Genomic DNA, 20,468 nt, shown 5'->3' with positions numbered 1-20,468 from the left:
TGGGGATTTTTGGAGGGCAATTGAAAGGGAGAAGGAAAGGGTGAATCAAAATACATTACAAATATGTGTGAAAGTTTTAAAGAATTAAAGAAAGGAGTAAGATTCTTTGTTTTAAAAAGAAGGGGGGAAAAGAAAATAAATATAGATGCAGAAAGTGACATCACAAGTTCTGAGAGACTCTACAGCCTCAAACCTACTCAAAGTGCTGCTCAAAGAGGTTATTTCTCAGTCCACCTTCAGGCATAATTTTACTGCATCAATTAGGGAATCTAATTTCTGACTTAAAACCATGGCCTACCTCCAACAGGAGCCAACCAATCATAACATCTAACTTTCTAGACCATGTTGCAACAAAAGCTAGCACCAACAGGTTTAGCTGTGACTGTATGCCACCTATATACACTTATAAAACCAAACACAAGATGGTTTCATCTGAAGATAAAACCCAACCCTTTCCTTGACTTCCCTAAGCCCACTGATAAATTTATTTTTCACTTGGAAAATAGATGTGTTTTATAAAACCAAGGAAACATTTTGTAGAACATAGTATGGTATGGTGAGAGGGGGTACCTAAGTGGGCCCATGCTGAGGCATCTTTCCCTTCAAGGTACCAGTCACACAATGGGTCTAGTATAGAATAGAGTTTATTTGTGGGCATGGGAAGGGGAGTTGAGAAGAGAGTAGAGACAGAGGGAGAGAATGAACAAAGAAGAATGGGTGTGTGTGTGGGGGTGGAGGAAGAGGTAGGCCAGGTACACATGGAGGGTAGGGAAAAGGGGAGCAAAAAAAGAGGTGAGAGAGAGTCAGAGAGTCAGAAAGAGGGGCCAAACAGTCCCTTTTATAGTAAACTGGGCATATATGGCTTGCTAGGTAATTGTTGGATGGAGCCTAGAAGGAATGCTAACATTTCTCCATTTTGGTTTAATTAAAAAAAGGAGAAACTAGGTAAAGGTGATGGTTCCTGCTGACTTAGGGGTGAAGTGTCTTTGGAAAACCAAAAAAAAAAAAAAGAAATGAAAAGAAAAAAAAATGGGGATGGGTTGTTGGTCAAGTCTTAGAGTTGGTTTATTTCTGTCCATCTCCACTAGAAGCTGTGTCTGTGAGAACAGGCTGGAGCATCTGTTCGTTGTTTCTCTGGAGCTGTCCTGGATGCAGAGGTTGAGTAAATGTCTGACTTGGCAAAATACTGAAACGCGAGTGCTCGGGCATGCAAGGACACACACACACACACACACACACACACACACACACACACACACACACGGGCGGGAGGGAGAGAGAAGGGGAGAAAGAGAACATAAAGTTAAATAGGTTTGGGAGAAAAACTTTTTTTTAGGTGTACATTTGAAACCCTTAGGTTTTGGTGGTTGAGGGGAGGGGAGTCCCAAGATCAGGGAACAGAGAAGTCCCACCATCTGAAAAAACCAACAGGTAGAAACTTTGGCTATTGACTGGCAGGTGTACTTATCCAGATGGACTCTGTTTGGTCAATGAGAGTTAGATCTGAGTGGATTTTCTGGAGCTTATAAGTTTATAAAAAAATAAATTTGTTGGCAGCATGAACAGTCTTTAAGGTGAACTTAGGGGAAGACAAAAGCTTTTGTGGAGCAAAAGGAGCAAGAAAGGCTTTTTTCTTCCGTCTAGGAGACTGAATATACACACATTTCCTTCCGTCTAGGAGACTGAATATACACATCTTTAGCATAATAAGAAGCATTTTAACACCGCCACCCACTGCCGTCGTACCGCCCACGATGGCCCTCCTGCACTGCGGCCGCATCCTCTCCGGAATGGCTGCTGCCTTTCACCCAGGCCTTGCTGCTGCAGCCTCTGCCAGAGCCAGCTCCTGGTGAACCCCTGTTGAAATGGAACCTCTGGATCCCATCCTGGGAGTTACCGAAGCCTTCAAGAGAGATACCAACAGCAAGAAGATGAACCTGGGAGTTGGTGCCTACCGGGATGATAACGGAAAACCTTACATGCTCCCCAGTGTCTGGAAGGCAGAGGCCCAGATAGCTGCAAAACAAATTGGACAAAGTATACCTGCAAGGTTTCTACAGAACTTGCCCTGGGCAAGAACAACAAAGTGTTGCAAAGAGGCCAGTCAGTTACTGTGCAGACCATTTTCGGGATTGGAGACTTAAGGGTCGGAGCCAGATTTCTGCAAAGAGTTTTTAAGTTCAGCCGAGATGTCTTTCTGACCAAACCATTCCGGGGAAATCACACGCCCTTCTTCAGAGATGCAGATAGCTACAAGGTTACCGATACTACGATCCCAAGACTTGGCGGCTTTGATTTCTCCAGAGCCCTGGAAGACATATCAAAAATCCTAGCGCAGAGTGTTATGCTCCTGCATGCCGGTGCTCACAACCCCACGGGCGTGGACCCTCATCCAGAGCAGTGGAAAAAAATAGTGTGGTGAAGAAAAAGAATCTTCGCATTTTTTAACATGGCCTACCAGGGCTTTGCCAGTGGTGCCTGGGTCGTGCGGCACTTCATCGAGCAGGGCATCAATGTCTGCCTCTGCCAGTCTATGCCAAGAACATGGACCTGTACGGGTGAGCGTGTGGGAGCCTTCACCGTGGTCTGCAAAGATGCCGAAGAGGCCAAAAGGGTGGAGTCACAGCTGAAGATCCTGATCCGTCCCTTGCATTCCAACCCACCTCTCAATAGGGCCCGGATGGCTGCAACCATCTTGACTTATCCAGACTTGCGAAAGCAATGGTTGCAAGAAGTGAAAGGTATGGCCGACCGCATCACCAGCATGGTCTCCGGCCTAAAGAAAGAGGGCTCGCCCCAAAACTGGCAGTACATCACCAACCAAATGGCCGAGTCTCCGTGGCAGGGGTCACCTCTGGCAATGTTGGTCCCTCGCCCATGCCATTCACCAAGTCACCAAGTAATTACCAGGTGCAAAGGAACAGAGACCACTTTCCCTTCAGCCTTTGCTCTGGTGAGAGTCACGTGCAGGGTGAGGGGGGGTGGGTGGCGGTGAGTGGATCCTGTTTTCAACCACGGCATAACACTCGGGAATTAAATTTGTTCCTCGGGGGAAAAAAGGGAGGGCAGAGGCTTCCACTGCTGGTATCCGGAACTTCGTCGGCTCTAAACCAAACTCTCCCTCATCCTTTTGTCTCCAGCTTTTCTGAAAGTTTACACACGCAAGAAAATCACAGGACCAGCCATGGCATTGGAATAGGTCAGAAGCTTTACCCAAAGCCTCAGATGGTAACAGGGGCTCCCCTGTGGACCCCAGCAAAACCTCTCATATTAGAGGCTGTAAGAGAAAAATACTTAGTTCTGTCATTAACAGTTGTCCTGGAGTTGGTCCTCCCGGTGTGGAGCAAATGTGTCAGCAGACCACATTACAGAGATCAGGCTTTACAAAAACCAACATGTCTGCTGCCGCTTCAGCAGAGACAGTAGACGATGTAGTGTCAGGTCCGCCCGTTTCTTCTTGTCAATGCTGTCCTGAAGACTAACGTGTCATCCCGCTCTACTGCTTGGCTGGCCGTCAACCTCACCCTATCGGAGTTATCTAAGAATGGAGAACATAGGTTTGTTGCTCATGCCAGAGCCTCCTCTCGCAGCAAAGAGCCGTTTGCTCTTGATTTCAGTGACCTCTTCAGTAATTGATTGGTTCTTACTGGGGTGGGGCCTCAGCTCAACTAGACCCCTTCATCCGTCCTGGCTGCACTGCTGTCTCTTCACAAGAGGCAGACGTGCAGGGTGTGATGAGATGTTCCGGGGTATATATGCTGCCGGCCCAGCTCAGACTCCGCCCTTGGGAAAGATAACCACCCTCTGCTCTCATCATTAGGTTTCTCTGTTACAATAAAATTACTATAAACGCCCCCCCAGGAGCATCTTAAAATGTACATTTAAAAGACAATCAAGGGGAATTTAAAATTTTGACCTTGTGAATGTGACAATTGATCATATACCTTAACATGAGAAACACCTTAAGTCTATGGTTAAAAGACAACAAAATTTGTAACTGTGACAGTTAATAGTGTAGATTTAATATGAGAAACACTTCAAACCTAGTTAAAAGACAACCAGAAAACACGTAAAATTGGTATTTGTGATTATAAACGTTGGATCATAAGGTAAAATGCCTTATTAGGGTTAGGCTAATTTTTAAGAACTCTACTGAAAAATGTTAGGATTTTAAACTCTTGAAGTCTCAATATAACAGCGGCATAGAAAGGGGACAAAATATGAATGAAGCATTTAGTCGCTGGAAACTAAGTTTAGATAAGGAAGTAGCAGAAGGTTACATCTGTGAAAGCTTACATCTGAACAGCTGTATTCTTTAACATGAAGCCAATGAACAAGGCACGCCTGTTTGTTTTTTTGATAAGGTCGTCTTAATTAGTTAACAGATTGACTAATGAGCTAATACAGTGGTGGATTACTCTGAGGTAAGGAGCTGGTTGTCTGATTTCTAGCTGTCAAGCAGCAGTTAGCTAAGCTGTCAATGTAATCAGAAATCTGGGAAGAATAAATTATAATCTAGATGTCATAAATTAGTTAAAATATCAGACGCTGATCTGTAGTCGGAGTGACAGCATCTCTGTTAGAACTATGCTGTGAATCCCAACAAGATCATGCCATGCAGCAGGTCTCATGTGGGAGTTTTTTTTGGTAAGGTAATAGAAGCAACCTCTGGTAGAGGAAAGAAAGGAGAGAGGGAAGCAGGGAGAACAAGGCTTCTATTGGCCCATGGCACATTTGCAAAGGGACATGGGATGGGGGCCATGGTGCATGTGCAAAGAGTCAGACACAGAAATGACGCTGTTGACTATTGGGCTGCTAGAGATGATGCTGGGTCCCCGAGAGCCGGCTGTAAAGATTCCTGGTTGTTGTGAAGTCACTTCTAGATGTCCATGGATGTGCCTGATTGCCAACAATGTTCAGCTGTGATTCACAATTTATTTGTTTTATTTGTATTAAATGTATTCATTTTATTTTATGTGCGCTTTGAAAATATTTATATTTGTGTACCGCATGTGTGCACTTGGCTCCTGTGGAGAAAAAAAAGAGGGCACTGGATCTTCTGGAACTAGATTTAAGCATCATGTAGATTCTAGACATTAAACCCAGGTCCCTAGCAGAAGCAAAAAGTGCTCTTAACCACTGAGCCATTTCTGTAGCCCTGATTTACAATTTAATTTTACCATTGTATTTTAGAAATAAGATTTCCAGCAACTTCTCAAATAATAGCATTGTCAGGTGGGTTTTGAGGAGTGACTTTCCCTTTAGTTCATGGATGTTCTTTTAAGAAGTCCTTATCTTCCTTCATCACCCTGCTCTGAGACAGGGCATTTGCATCTGTGGCTATTTGCCTTTTAACTGATCTCTCATATACATTTTTCTTATACAGAATACTGCTGCCATTAATGAATTTTGAATAAAAGATTTAAAACAACGTGGTATGATACAATGCCAATATGCAAATGATAATAAAGTCAATATATAAATGATTTAAAGGAAATATACAAAAATAAATCACATTTATATACCAAGAATAAACAAGTGAGATTTGAAACTAAGACAAAAATACTCAAAGTTTCTCAATAGTAATCCACATATTTCTAAGCAACACTTGCCAAAGATAAAAATCTAACAAAAATAAATAATAAGCTAATGGAAATTAAACTTATTCAGAGAAAATAAAGAAGTACTATTCCTAATATCAAGCTGTACTACAGAGAAATAGTAAAAAAAAATCATGGTATTTGTATAGAAAGATATAGATTGATCAATGGAATAGAATCAAAGACTCTGAAATAAACACATACACCTATGGAAGCTTGACTTTTGACAAAGAAGGTAAAACCATGCAATGAAAAAAGGAAGCATTTTCAAAGAATGGTGCTGGTCTTACTGGGTATCTTCATGTAGAAGAATGCAAATAGATCTGTATTTATCACCCTGCACAAAACTCAAGTCCAAGTAGATTAAAGACCTCAACATAAAACCAGATATACTACATCTAATAGAAGAGAAAGTGGGGAATACCTTTGAATACATTAGAAGACAACTTCTTGGATAGAACATCAATGGCTCAGCCTCTAAGATTACCAATTGATAAATAGGACCTCTTGAAACTGAAAAGCTTCTGCAAGGCAAAGACATTGTCAATAGGACAAAACGCAGCCTACACATTAGGAAAAGATCTTCAACTATACATCTCACAGAGGGCTAATATCCAAAATATATAAAGAACATAATAAGTTAGACATCAACAAACCAAGCAAACCAATTAAAAAATGGGGTACAGGGCTAAACAGAGAATTCTCAACAGAGAAATTTCTAATGGCCAGGAAACACTTAAAGAAATGTTCAAAATTCTTAGTCATTAGAGAAATGCAAATCGAAACAACTCTGAGATTTCACCTTACAGCCTTCAGACTGGCTAAGATCAAAAACTCAAGCAATAGCACTTGCTGGTGAAGATGTGGAGCAAAGGGAACACTCCTGCATTGCTGATGGGAGTGAAAACTTGTCCAACCACTCTGGAAATCAATCTGGTAGATTCTCAGAAAATGTGGAATAGTTCTACCTCAAGACCCCGCTATTCAACTCCTGTACATACACCCAAAAAGATGTTCCACTACACCACAAGGATACTTACTCTGCTATGTTCATAGCAGGTTGATTCATAGTGGCTAAAAAGTGGAAGCAATTCAGATGTCCTTCAACCAAAGAGTGGATAAAGAAAATGTGGTTAATTTATACAATAGAATACTACTCGGCTATTAAAAACAAGGATATTGTTAATTTTGTAGGAGAATGGATGGAACCAAAGATTATCCTGAGTGAGGTAAGCTAGACTCCGAAGGACAAGCATGGTATGTATTTACTTACAAGTTGATATTAGCCGTAAAGTACAGGATATTCATGCTACATCCATAGACCCCATGAAGCTAACCAACAAGGAGGGCCAAGCAAGCATACTTGAATCTTACCCTGAAGGGAAATAGATTGTCATTGGAGGCAGATGGAAGGATGGAACTGAGCCTGAGAGGAGATGGAGAGAACGTCAGGTGAGAGGAGAGCTTGGGAGAAAGAAGTGGAAGAGTGAATAGAAATGGGTTGCAGGGTGGGGGAGAGGCATAAGATGTGCCAGAGACCTGGGATATGGGAGGCTCCAGGGAGTCTATAGGTGTCTCTGGCTGGGACTCTTAGTAATAGGAGATATGGAGCCTGAAGTGGTCACCCCCTGTTGCTAGGCAGGGTTCCTAGTGGTAGGATAAGGACATGAACCAACTTGCCAAGCATTTTACCTAAAATTTGTTCTGTCTAAAAGAAGTACAAGGATAAAAATGGTGTGGAAGAGTTAGTGGAAAAATTGATGGACCAGAAAGGATAAGATGTGTGATGGTTTATATATGCTTGGCCCAGGGAGTGGCACTATTAAGAGGTGTGGCTTTATTGGAGTATGTGTTTCACTGTGGGTGTTGACTTAAGACCCTCACCTTAGCTGCCTGGAAGTCAATCTTCCACTAGCAGCCTTCAGATAAAGATGTTGAATTCTCAGCTCTGTCTGTATTTAGAAGGCATAGTGGTACACACCTTTAATCCAAAGAGATAAAGCCAAGCAGATCTCGGAGCTCAAGGCCAGCCTAGGACACAGCAAGTTCTAGGAGAAGAAAAGCTTAAGTCCAGGTATGGTGGCACAACCATTTTAACTCAAAAGACCAGAATGCAGAACTCTTGAGTTCAAGGTCAATCAACAGAACAAGAGCCAGGTCAGCCAGGATTAGGCAGTGAAGGAATTAGAAAACAGAAAGCTAGTGATAATGTACTAGAACATGGGGGCCATGTTCCAGCTCTTGCGAATAGCAGAACCTGACAGCTTTGGCCACATGGCTCTAGCTTTAGAGTGACAAATAGAAGGGACTACTGGGACAACTGACACAGGTTAGCTGGAGGTAAGAAGTTAGCAGTGATTAAGAAGAGACTAGCATTACTGAGGTGAAATCTTCTGGGAAGTGGTGAGAGCACAAAGAAGTTGTGTACCAGAAATAGTGAAGGTAGTACCTTGTGCTGCAGGTATACTTAGTAGTGTGTAAGTTTCACCCAGGTGTTACTGGTTTTAAAGGTGTGAAGCACTGTGAGAGGCCAGGGAAGGCCTTTGATGAAGGTGCCATCTCAGGTGCAGTTGATGACCCAGGATTGACGGAGTCATGAAAAGGAGTTGAGGATTGGCACCATAAATAGAGCCTATGAGAGGCTATTGGTGAAGCCTAGTTGCATCAGAAGACCCCAGCTTATTGGCGATGCAAGTAACATGAGATAACCACTAAGAACAGCAGCAGAAGTGGAGTAGATCAACATGAAGTTAGAATGCTACAGAGCTGGAGAAGTGATGGCAGCTCTTTGTTGGAGCCCAGATGATCGTGTGTGAATCCCAGACACTGAAACAAGAGGCTATAACATTGAGATTGCCTTGGAGACCCATGCATGTTTGAGATGCCAGATCTGTGGGCTATCTGCTGAGGAAAGCTGCTAACAGGAAGTGAAAACAGCCTAGGAAAAAGAAGTTTGTTACAGTCAACAAAGATGAAAAGGAGTTGGTGATCTGAAGACCTGATGTCCTGCCAAAAGGAGTTCTTTCTTTCTAGCAGAGGGCTATATGGCTCCATTAGCATATACCTGTGGTTGCATATCAAGGCTCTCTATGCTCCTGCAATATCACAAGCACCTGTTATACATTTTGAAGTTCATACAAGCATTTTAGCACTTCTTGCCCCCCGCCCCCATGCTTCTATTCTCCCACCCTCCCTTGCTGCTGCTATTCTCAGTTTGGTCTTCTTATTCTCTGTTACTGGTTATCTCCTGCCCCCAGATATCTCTGGTATGTCCAGTCTACTTCTTTCCCTTTCTATTCCTGACTCTTTCAGATGCCTCTGAATGTTCTCTCTCAGATCTACTATATCATGGAACAGCCATGTTGGCCATCATTTTACTGAATCCCCTCACATACAAAGATGAAGTACCATGTTGAATCTCTAGTAAAAAAAGGGCATAGATTGCCACTAAAGAGATTAGAAAAATAAGAAAAATAAAATTCATAATAATAAGAAAAATATAATGAAAATTAGAAATGAAACTAAAAACAACAACAAAAAAAAAAAATCAGTAGGAAAACAAAATCAACAAAATTGAAAGTTGGTTCCTTCAAAAAATTTTAAAAGGATGAAAAAAATCTTAGCTGTATTACCCAAGAAAATAATTGCAGAGAACACCTATTATCAGAAGCATAGATGAAAGAAGAGACATCACTACAGATCCTTGGACATTAAAGGACCGTAACTAAATTCAATGAGTGAATATTTATTTATAGGTTTGGAACCCTTCATGAAATAGATCCATTCTTAGAAAAGCACAGTCTGCCAAAACCCACACAGGAATAATCAAGCTTAATAGGCCTTTAGCTACTAAATATACAACATGCTAATTTAGATGTTGTCTTAGTTTCTTCCATTCTTATGAAAAAAATATGCTTACAACAGTGATGTTAGGGTGTATTAGCTCTCAGAGTCTGTCAAGCCGGGAAGTCACAGATATAGGAAACAGCCCAGCCAAGAATAAGAAGCAATGGTTTTATGCATACAAGCTTGTGTTCAGCTTGCTTCATCCTCACTCTAGGATTCCCTTCCAAGAGAATCATGCTTCCCACAGTGGGAAGATATTCTTATCTCAATTAAGGCAATTAAGAAAATCTCTCACAGGCATGTGCACAGGCCAACTTAATGTAGACAATCCATATTGAGACTTCCTTTCCAGGTGGTTTCAGATTGTGTCAAGTTGACTAATCAGACTAGCCATAACAAATGGGATTCCTAGCGAGTTCTACCACATATTTGGCAAATAAATTGTGCCAACTATTTACACTTTCTTTCAGAAAAGATGTTAAAAGAAACTACTATTGTTAGTTACTTTGTTATTATTGCTACAAAATACTAGACAGAAACTGATTAAAGAAGAAAAGATTTTATTTTGGCAGATGTTCCAGAGGTGTCCATCATGGTGGCAAGGGAGTGGTACAGTAGAGTTTGCATTTTAGTGGCCATAACAAAGACAAGATGCAAGAAAGGGTAGGGGAACATAAAAAAATCCTGCCTGGATATAGAGAGAAGCCTTGCAGTTGTCCCTGGAGTCTGATGGGTAAAGCTCACAAAATGTGTATACTTGTTGGTCCTACTTATCAGAGTGTCTAGATGTTTTCAATCTTCTCTCTGTTTTGGGTGGGGGGAGCAGACATTTTGCTGTACTGTGGCTGTAGCTCACACCTATTAGGGTACAGCTAATCCTGTCTGTCCCTGGCTTTTGTAGCTACTGTAATGCTCCATTTTCAATTACTGTGCAGGCCAGGAGCAGACGTATCCATCTGTGCCGAGTTGTTCTCTGGGACAGAACCCATGCAACAGCTGCTCGGTTTCCACACTAGAGGAAAAGTCAAACTGAATAATTAAGGAGGAGTCCGTGGAAGTGACTGGGGTTTGTGTTAAAGCCAGTGAGTGACTCACCAGCCTGGCTTGAAGGAACTCTGTAAGAAACACCAAACAACAGCATGGGAAACAAAGAGAACACGAAATTACCAGGAACAGAATTATCTAGAAGGTGGCTAAAGAATTCTGGTCATAGGGGTCATAATCTAATTGAACTCTTCTTGGTGTTTGGAAGATGAAGATAACAGTAACATGCAATGCAGCAAATTCTAAGAATTATTTTGACAAGGTTTATTTTGACAATTATTTGACACTACAGCTGCTCTTTAAATCCAACATCTGTGGTGTTAGACTGACAATGATATAGACAGTAAGATCATTTTAGCAGTCCTGACTTTCTCCTTCTGGATAGCCACAGGAGAGTTGCACACTGAATGGAGAGAAAGAATACATGGTGTAGATAATGTCCTCGTGCTTTTTTTTTTCTTTTGAGTTAAAGATGTACAACTGAAGCTATAATTTTGCTAGATGGAGCTGAAATTTAGGACATACTCCCCAGGGGCATCAGAGGCTACATATATACCCTAGAAGTATGGGCTGTAGTAATGGGAAGACAAGACTAGAGTTCCCTGAGCTTGTCAATCATTACAATTGAAATGCTGGGCAGGGGTGGGATTCATAGAGATGAGCCCACCAGACAAAAAGAGGTAGTCAGGATAGTGTCTGCTGGAAGGAACAGTGGAAAGATGTCCTCTGTGCTCAGTTAGGGGCACAACTCACATGTCCATTTGTATTGCAGATGTGAGAGCCAATGGAGTGGAAAGATGAGTTCACAGTGGTTTCCATTTTGTACTATGATCCCTTGGTCTGGCTAATCCCACATTCTCACTCTCTTTCTCCCTCTCCTTCTTCATGTTCTTACTCCATGTTCTTACGTGGCTATGGGGTTGTGATGGGTTAGCTCCCTGCATTAGTGATCTAAGGCTACTCTTCTTGCTGTGGAACGGCTGGTCCAGGGAGTTAGAATGCATAGACTCTGTGATGCATTCACAAATGCTCAGGTGGAGCTTTCTTACATCTTCTGCCAGCTCCCTTCAGAGCATTTTTATGATCACTTTCTTTCCTGGCATCACCTGAGAAACAAATAAATGACAGGTATTTTCCCAAGAGGTAAATGCATTCACCTGCACAGAAGTGCCTGCCAACACCTTGGCTGCAGTCTCTGGGTATGGATTGCTATCTAAAGGTGTCCTGGGATGTGGCTTGGTACATTTTCCTATAAGAAATCCAAACCTGAAACAGTGAGAGAAACTCAAACACAGTCTGTGCAAGGGTTCTTTGATAGTCTATTCGGCTTTCTAAAACTCAGGGTGTGTATAGTGACAAGTAAGACCAGCGATTGTGCATCTGGTGTGGGGGATGCTGAGAGAGTTGCTGTGCTTTGTTTATTTTTTGTTCATTCACACCGTCCTTCCACGAGTCCTCCTAAACATATTCTGGGTTTGGGTACTGTATAAGAAAGGACACATAGAATTTAGGGTTCTGCCTCAGAGAAAGACTCTGGATTGATTTAATTGAGCAAGCAGAGATGAAGCTGAACAATAATGACAGAGTAGGAGACAGCCCAAGATGGAAGTGTTTTATATCCTACAGATTTACCAAACCCATTCTTGGAGTGGTTTGTCAGTGATTTTTTTGCAGATGACCTTGAGGTCCTCCCTCCCCAATGGGAAAGCTAGGGAAAGAGAAGACAGATCATGAATGGCTGGAGGAATGTCAAAGGGGCTCCTGGGGATGGTGTGAGAAAAGCACAGGTGTTATTACATGGGAATTAAGTGTGTATTCCTTTGGCTTGAGGTTGTTTCCTGAATTTAAAAATCTGTCAAAGATATAATATACACATGTCAGCAATTCATACCTCAGGGACAAGAAATCTATGAGATCCTATTTTTGAGGTGACATTTGATAGGTCTGAGGTTAGGTAAAGTTGAAGGATGGTGTTGCAGGTGGGGCCATTGTGGAAACAGATGCAGGCCCAGAGTCCCTGTGCAGAAGGTTACTGGGGAGGTGCCTCTGTGAAATTCAAGACAGGAGGAAGCAGACAGAGGAAGGAAAGGCAGGGAATGAGGGAGTGCCAAGGATCTCTATGGTCTGCATAAGTCTAGATCACTCCTGCATAAGTAAGGCACTAGAGGCTTGGGAAGGGTCTACTGTGGGCCCCCAATCTATTCCAGACCTCTGCAGTAACCTCAAATGGTTTCTCCAGGTTTCAGATCAGAACCCTCTGAGTGCTAACAGTGCGAGATCTCACAACTATGACTACAAACAGAGATTCGGCATATGGGTTTGGGACTTAGAACAAGCTTCACATCCACATGACAGGACGAGATTAGGAACACAGGACTGTGTGTGAGGAGCCTCCATCTCTGCCTCAGTGTTCGTCCTTGGTTTCCTTCTTGCATAAGAGAATAATTAATCTATAGATATATTTAGGATCTCCCATGTTGATGTGAAACATTCTCTGACATGAAAGACTGACAACTGTTGTGAACTCAAGTTGGCGGTTGACTAATGAAAATGTGAAATGTCTTCAAGTACTCCGAAGAATTCTGTTGCTGAACTCCCAGTCCCTGTAGGATGTATGTGCCTTATTGTGCACCTGCGGGCCTCCTCCAAACTTTCTTGCTATCCTCCCCATGCTCTCACCCCAAGCTCAATGATGGGTTATTCTAAGTTCAATATCTTGAATGTACACATGTGTGTATGTGTGTGTTGTATGGGAGTGTATATGTGTTTTTGCATGTGTATATTTGTGTGTATGTGTATATGTCTGTATGTATGCATTTATGTGTGCATGTATGTCTGTTTATGTGTTTGTGTGTTTATATGTGTGTTTGTGTGTGCATGTGTGTGCATATGTATGTGTGTGCATATGTGTGTATGTGTGTTTATGTGTGTATCTGTGTTTTTGTGTGTGTGTAATTGTGAAGGTGAAAGAGTAACCTCAGGGGTTCTCATCTTCCAACTTGTTTGAGATAAGGTCTTTTTGTTATCTTTCCATGGGTGCAAAAGGTTCTCTGACCTATGAGCTTCCTGAGTTTCCCATCTCTTGTAGAAGCACTGAGATTAAAGATGTGTGTGCTTTTGTCTGACTTTTCACATGGGTTCTGGAGATTTCAACTCAGGTCCTCATGCTTGCACAGTAAGTGTTCTACCCACTGAAGCATCTGCAGCCATAATTACTTTAATTGATACATCAAAACGAAGAACAAATTGTATAAATTAGCAGGGTACCATGTTTGATTTTATGCATGCACAGTGTAGTCAGGTTAATATAATGGCCGTTTTCAAACACTTAACTCTTCTTTATGGCAAAGTTTCTTCTGGCCTCTTGAGACATGAAGTACACAATCCCCATCTCTAGTGACCCTATTGCGCAACAGCATCCCAGAACTTTTATCTAGCTTCGACTAAGTACTCATCATTGATCAGCCGTCCCCATCCTTCTCTCTCTATGCCCACTCCTTCCTCTGGACTTTAGATAAGTTCCAGGTCACATATGCCGTGGAGTCCAGTGGACTAGGTGTTATGTTGAAAAGTCCAGCAGCAACTCTGAAGGTCCGTCTACATTGTTGACCTCATTGGACTAGGAGGCATTTCGAAAAGTAGTAAAGGTCTGCTCTGAGTGTATCTGTGTGGGAGAAAACACTCCTGAATGTGGGAGCCACCATCACAAGAGCAGGGGTCACATGAAATAAAAGAGAAAGTTTTCTACCTAGGCAAGCAGTTCCTTGCTCCTTGGCCACTGTGCTGTGAGCATTTGCCCACCAGGCCTTCCCACTGTGATGGATGGACAGGTGTCTTTAAAGCTACAAGCCAAAAGAAACCCTCTCTTCTTTTGATTATTTCCCCCAAGTGTTTTATAACAAGACTTAATAGCTGATTAACTCTTAGATTGAGAATTTTATTATGAATACTTTCTGACTGTAGCTGACTAAATCCAAGGATGCAGGATTCTTGATACAGAGGGGGCAAGGGCAGCCAATGGAAAGCAAATCTACACTCAATTTGCTCAGTATTTAAGACTGATATCTTCTAAGTGCTGGAGACATGATGGTGGGTCGAAGAGTCTCTTGTGTCCTGTAGTTTACACTGTCCTGGGGCAACCCGGCTGGCCCTCACATTGTTTCTGATAGTAACTAATGTGACAAGAAGGGTCAAGCCAGGTGGGTGACAGGACCCGGATGTAAGGAAGCAGTTGCCAGCCTTCTTGTCATAAGCACGGGCCATTCCAGTGGTTCTCATGCACTGATGCATCCATTTCAACCTCCAGAGTGCCGACCCTGTGATGGGATGGTCTAACTCTGCCCGTCGCAGTCACTGGCCTTTCTCAGTCTGCGTTGCCACTGTGTGTTTTCACGTGGATTCTGAATTCACCCTGATTCCTCCTTCTATTGAGAAGGGGAGTGACGCCCAGGACCCTATCATTCCTCTGCTAACTGTCAATACTCAGACTGAGGCAATTTGGAGTCTGGCAGGATGTATCCTTCTGAGGCCACCTTTTAGCTGGACAACTTCGAATGTGTAGTTTAACCTCTCTGTGTCTTAATTTGTTGATTTGTCAAGTAAGGACCTTAGGGACAGACAACACAGGGAAACACCCCCCTGCCCCGTTCTGATCCACAGTGTCTGATATAGCGAAGATAGCCCTGCCAGTTTCCCTGTCAATCACCCGTAAGGTCACAACCTTCTGCAGTGATAAGAATCCACCTACTCTAGGACACTCTTGAATTCAGCACAAAGCAATACATGTTACCGAAATGAGAAGAGATGTTTCTACTTAGGTCCAGCAGATGGCAGTATGGAAACAGGAATTTCCCAGAGGTAATGATCTCTGGAGAGGATTTATCCAAGAAACCCCAAATAAAATGAATGTTTTCTGTTTCTTGCTGGGCAGGACTTATGTGCACGATGAAGGAAAAAAAAGCTTTACCTCAAGCTGCTGAATGTGAATTTCTCCTAGGTTTTTGGAAGATGCCGTCAAAAAGAAGCACATCCCCTCCCCGATTCCAGGTCCAAGTCCTCTAGTCCCCAGTCACCCGAGGCCTCAAGGCTGATGGTCTCTGTGGTTTATTAATAGACATCTTCTCCTAGTGTATCCCATCATTTTCCTGGAAGAACGAACAAAGAGGCACGGTGTCTCTGGCTGTGGTGACAGCTGGGATTAGGCTTGTCAGGTGAGAGAGGGGCTGGGTTACTTTCTCGAGAAAGAACGAAAAACATCTGGTGTGGCTGTTTTTCTACCCAGCTGCAATGGAAGGTCAGAGGTGGAGGGGGCTCCAGGGCCATTCTTCCGGCTCTTGTAGCCCCAGAGAATGGAGCCCCGCTCAGGTGGACGGATGCTGATCTCAGAGCTCCCCATCCCTGCCTGTGTCTCCGCACACACTTCATTCCACCCTTCACTCTCCCTTTCCAGATGCTGCGCTTACGGCGAGGATACCCAGGTGCATGAGGGTTTCTTGGGAGCCGGATCACATTGCATCCTCCACGGTGGGGTTTGTGCATTCTGGGTTTCATGCAGAGAGGCCCCTTGCTTCCTGCCCTGAAAAGTAGACTGCCTCTTGTCACTGTAGCTGCAGAGATACAAGTTGCCTTCCTTCAGTGCATACACACGATATCCCAAAGTACAGCCTTTCTCCCAACTCCTCAGCACACATGCTGCAAGCACAGTGGCCTCTAAAGTCCAGGCTGGTCCTGCTGTTTTAACAGAAATGGCCTAAAGCCAAGCAGTATGGTAACACAGCTCTGTTCCCCACCAAAAGATGAGTAAAACCAACAGATTAGATCAGAAAAGCCTTCCTTCCTTCCTTCCTTTATTCCTTCCTTCCTTCCTTCCTTCCTTCCTTCCTTCCTTCCTCCCTCCCTCCCTCCCTCCCTCCCTCCCTTCCTTCCTTTCTTCCTTCCCCCTTTCTATCTTTCTTTCTTCCTCTCTGTCTCTGTCTCTCTGTCTGTCTCTGTCTCTCTGTCTCTCTCCCTATCCCACTTCTCTTTTCTCTCCCCCTCTCTGTCTCTGCTTCTCTCTTACTTCATATCTTTTTCTAAAATGCCTTTCTCTCTTAGGTGTTCTGTTGCTATAATGAGACACTGTGAAAATCAACATGGGGAGAAAAGATTTATTTCACTTGTAACTTGTAGCTCATCATCCAGGGAAGTGAGGGCAGGGACTCAATGTAGGTATCTGGAGACAGGAAATGGCACAGAGACCATGGAGTCAGTGCTACTTACTGGCTTACTCAGTTTGTTTTCTTCACACCCCAGGGCCACCTGCCCAGAGTGGTATCTCCCACATCAAATTATCAGTAATGAAAATGTACCATGGACTTGCCGATAGGCCGGTCTGATGAAGAAGGCATTTTTAAATTAAGATTCCCTCTTCTCAGATAAGTCCAACCCAGGTCAAATTGCTCTAAAAACCAGCCAGCACAATTGACCTCTTATCAATGTAACACACACCACTATTCAACTATAACCTTTCCTTTCTTATTCATCTCCAAGATCTTATATTAATAATAATAAAACAAAATAAAACACATACATAACCTTCCAAGTCCCAGTCTTTAAAATCTAGTCTCTTTAAAACATCCGAAGTCTCTTTTAATGTTCACTGCTTCTCTAAAACATTCAAAGCATCTCTAAAATGTCGGAAATCTCTCTAAAATTCTAAAGTTATTTAAAATATCAAAGTCTTTAAAAATTTCAGTCTCTCAACTATAGTCTTATAAAAATTGAAAAAAAAAAAGTTACCCACTTGGAAGATTTAGAGTATAGTCATAATCAAATCAAAGCAATTATCTTTTTGTCCGAATAACATCTTTAAATATTTCTCTCAGGGGTCTGCTGCCCAAGTGCTCTCTGAGCTTATTAGTTTGAGAAATCCTTTTACGTTTTTTGCCTTTTACTTGTTTTTGAGACAGGGTCTTGCTATGTAGTCTAACTTGGCCATTAACTCACCCTGTCCTGTGTTTATCTCCCAAATGCCAGGATTATGGGCCTGTGCCACCAAACCCAGCTCTTTGGAAGCCCAAATTTCTCTTTCCATTTTCAAGAACTTCTACCCAGCTGTAGGTTGATATTTCTTTTCCACTCTCTGTATTTTAAATACATTTTACTGTTTGTTTCTATCTTCACTAAAAATAAATTATTTCATTTATTTATTTTTCAGTAGGTAAAGGGTTTCTTCTTTTCTCTTGGTTGATTTCAAGTTTTCTCTTTTACTCGGTCATCTGTGGTCTAAATATGTAAAAAAATGACTACTATTCTGCTCTTTGTTCTCTGAATTTCTTAGATATACAAGTTGGTTTCTCTCATTAATTTTAGAAAATCCTTACTAATTATCAGTTCAAATTTTCCTCAGATCTATTCTTTTCCCTCCTGGCATCTTAATTATGCATGTGTTACTCATTTCGAAGTTGTTCCATAGTTCTAGAATGTTCTTTTTTTTTTCATTCATTGTTTTTCCTTTAGTATTTTGGATGAGGGACTTTCCATTGAGTTATTGTTAAGGTTGTTGACTCTTCTTGGTCATGCCCAGTCTTCTGGAGAACTCTCAAGGTATTCAGAATTATTAGATTGCTCCTAATTTTTATAATTTATTTTTAATTCTCTTGTAGGGTCCCTATCTCTTAGCTTTCCTTGCTAGCTTGGTGCAGACAAATATTCTAATGGCATTGCTTATGGTAATTTTAAATTCCTTATCTCATAGTTACCCAACCCATGGCTTACATGAAGTCAGCTCTACTGACTGCTTTGTTTCTTTGGATGTGTTTTTCTCCTGACTTCATTCAGCCTTGTAACTGAGTCATTGTTGTGGAACCCAACAGGACCTGTTGAGTAATCAAAATTGAGGTGAATAGGTAAGAGCAGGTGTGTGGTCACTGTGTGCCTCCAGTATAAGTCCGTGGTGCTCAGGAAGGAGAGAGAGGACTGGGCATGTATGATGATAAAATAGGAAGGCAAAGAAGTAACAGGAGAGTCTTTAGGATAAAGTTCATGAGTCCAAATCTACTCATGTCCTTTTTCCCTCAATTATATTCCTTGACAGGTTTCAAGGCACATACTTATGAATACAAATGATAAAACACATTGCTTGTTGAATGTTCTGTTGCTTACAGACATAGATCAACTCAAGTTGCACATGTGGATTTTAAGCTATCCCATAAGAGACTCTGAGTTTTGCAGACTGTAATCCTAGCGATGGCCTATGTAGCAGCTTGTGCTGTTGTTGCTGGCATAGACCGTCCCAGCTCTGTGTTCTCATGTGCTTCTTTCTTCTGCTCCAGCTTAGGCTTTCTTGTGTCTCTAAGCTTTACATTTTCCTGCTATTTGAAGAAAACTGTTTGATGATTTCAACAGTAATCTGTGGCTCTAAGAATTTCTTTGAAGCTGTTTAAGACCCTTCTGTTCTTGCCTTCCAGGACAGAGGAGCCTTTGAGCTTAGTTGCCTTCTGGGACTCCAACAAGAGAATTTTGTGAAGCCAATCCTACAGGTAGCCTCCAAGGTCTCCATCAGGAATGCTGTTTTTTACACTGGCTGCCTTGTAGTGGACATGGGGTTCTCTTTGCTTCCCTGCTTCTTTTCCTCCCTCCTGAGTTGGAGTTTGTTTCCTTTTTTTTGGAGTACAGGATGTAGGGTCCTAGCATGCAGGCATTCCTAGATGTATATAAGAACCATTTCATGAAACCCTAGATACCAAATTCCACAGGGGTTCATCTCTTACCTTAGATGACGAAGTCTCTGCAACCCTACCATATCTGTAAATCATGTTCTACATTATTTGTTAAAAAACTAATGCAATCCAGATGCTGCAGAAATTATTGTATTGTTCAGTGAATAATTATTAAAAAGAAGTCTGGATATGTTCAGGACAGATACGACTGAGATATTCTTGCTTGGTGGAATTGTCCTTTAAGAGCCAGAGATAAAGGGAATTACATTTGCTGACTTTTGAGGTCTCAAAAGAAAGAGTGACTTCTTTTGTGTGTCATGCTAGCAAACTTTTCCTTCAGCAAAAAGGGATCACCTTCATTAGAATGCCAAAGGAGGTCCTGATGTCTTTTTCAGCAATTCCTATTGAGACAAAATTTTGCATCTTGGAAGAAAGCTCTAAAGGGATGTGGAACCTTATAGCCTGTGAAGAAGCTCCTTCAGCTCAGAAAGTAAATAACTCGAAAGCACCAGGAAGTACCTGAGTTTACTAGATATACTGAGCTCTTCCTTTTGCAAGAACCTATACACTATAAGGACTACTAAGAAACACTCAGCACAGCTGAGCAGTCTAGCAGAGAGAGGCTGACACCAACTGACCTGCCTGTAAAAAGACACACTCTAGCCTGCTAAGCCACCTGTAGGGGTCCAGGTTTTTAGCTTTCAAGAGCTTTATTGAGTAATTTTTGCTCCTGTGAAGGGTTATCTCACCAATACTCCTGTAAGTAACCCTGATAAAACTCATTGATTCACCATGTTTGACTTTGGTGGTATCTTTATTTAGTTTGTGGTTGGCTCTCTGTCTGGGTGGAATAGACATTTGCTTGATCTCACAGGAACAGTGTCATATAGCATGAGGAAATGTCAGTAATAAAGTGTTCTTGCATTAACCCAACAAAAGAGTATTCTTTCAACTTTGCTAAGTTTTTTTGCATATGTATGTATGTATGTATGTATGTATGTATGTATGTATATATGCATGTATGTATATTTGCATGTATATGCATGTGTGAATGTGTTTGCATGTGAGCATATATGTGCATGTGTGTGTGCTTGTGTGTGTATGTGTGCGTGCATGCATGTGCTGGAGTACTGAAGAGTCCCGAAGAAATGATCATTCTTTTGGGATTTGAGTAAATGGTTTGAGTTTGCTATGACAGTTAAAATGCCTGCCATGGCACACTTTTGTGGGAACAAAGAGCCCAGACCATCCAATGTAGGCATGCATGGAGAAAGTAACA

At 42.1% G+C, this 20,468-nt stretch overlaps 1 pseudogene across 1 annotated transcript; it reads left to right on the top strand.

The window, feature by feature from the left end:
• The first annotated feature begins 1,729 nt into the window (after window positions 1–1,729).
• Window positions 1,730–2,903, top strand: LOC308423001 (aspartate aminotransferase, mitochondrial-like; annotated as a pseudogene). Its single transcript has one exon. The product of its transcript is annotated as an aspartate aminotransferase, mitochondrial-like (transcript).
• Window positions 2,904–20,468: the final 17,565 nt, after the last annotated feature.

This window comes from Micromys minutus (genome assembly GCF_963924665.1).
Source record: "Micromys minutus genome assembly, chromosome: 1".
Classification (NCBI taxonomy): Eukaryota; Metazoa; Chordata; class Mammalia; order Rodentia; family Muridae; genus Micromys; species Micromys minutus.
The sequence above is the reverse complement of the archived record's forward strand: the minus strand, read 5'-3'. Positions and strand labels throughout refer to the sequence as shown.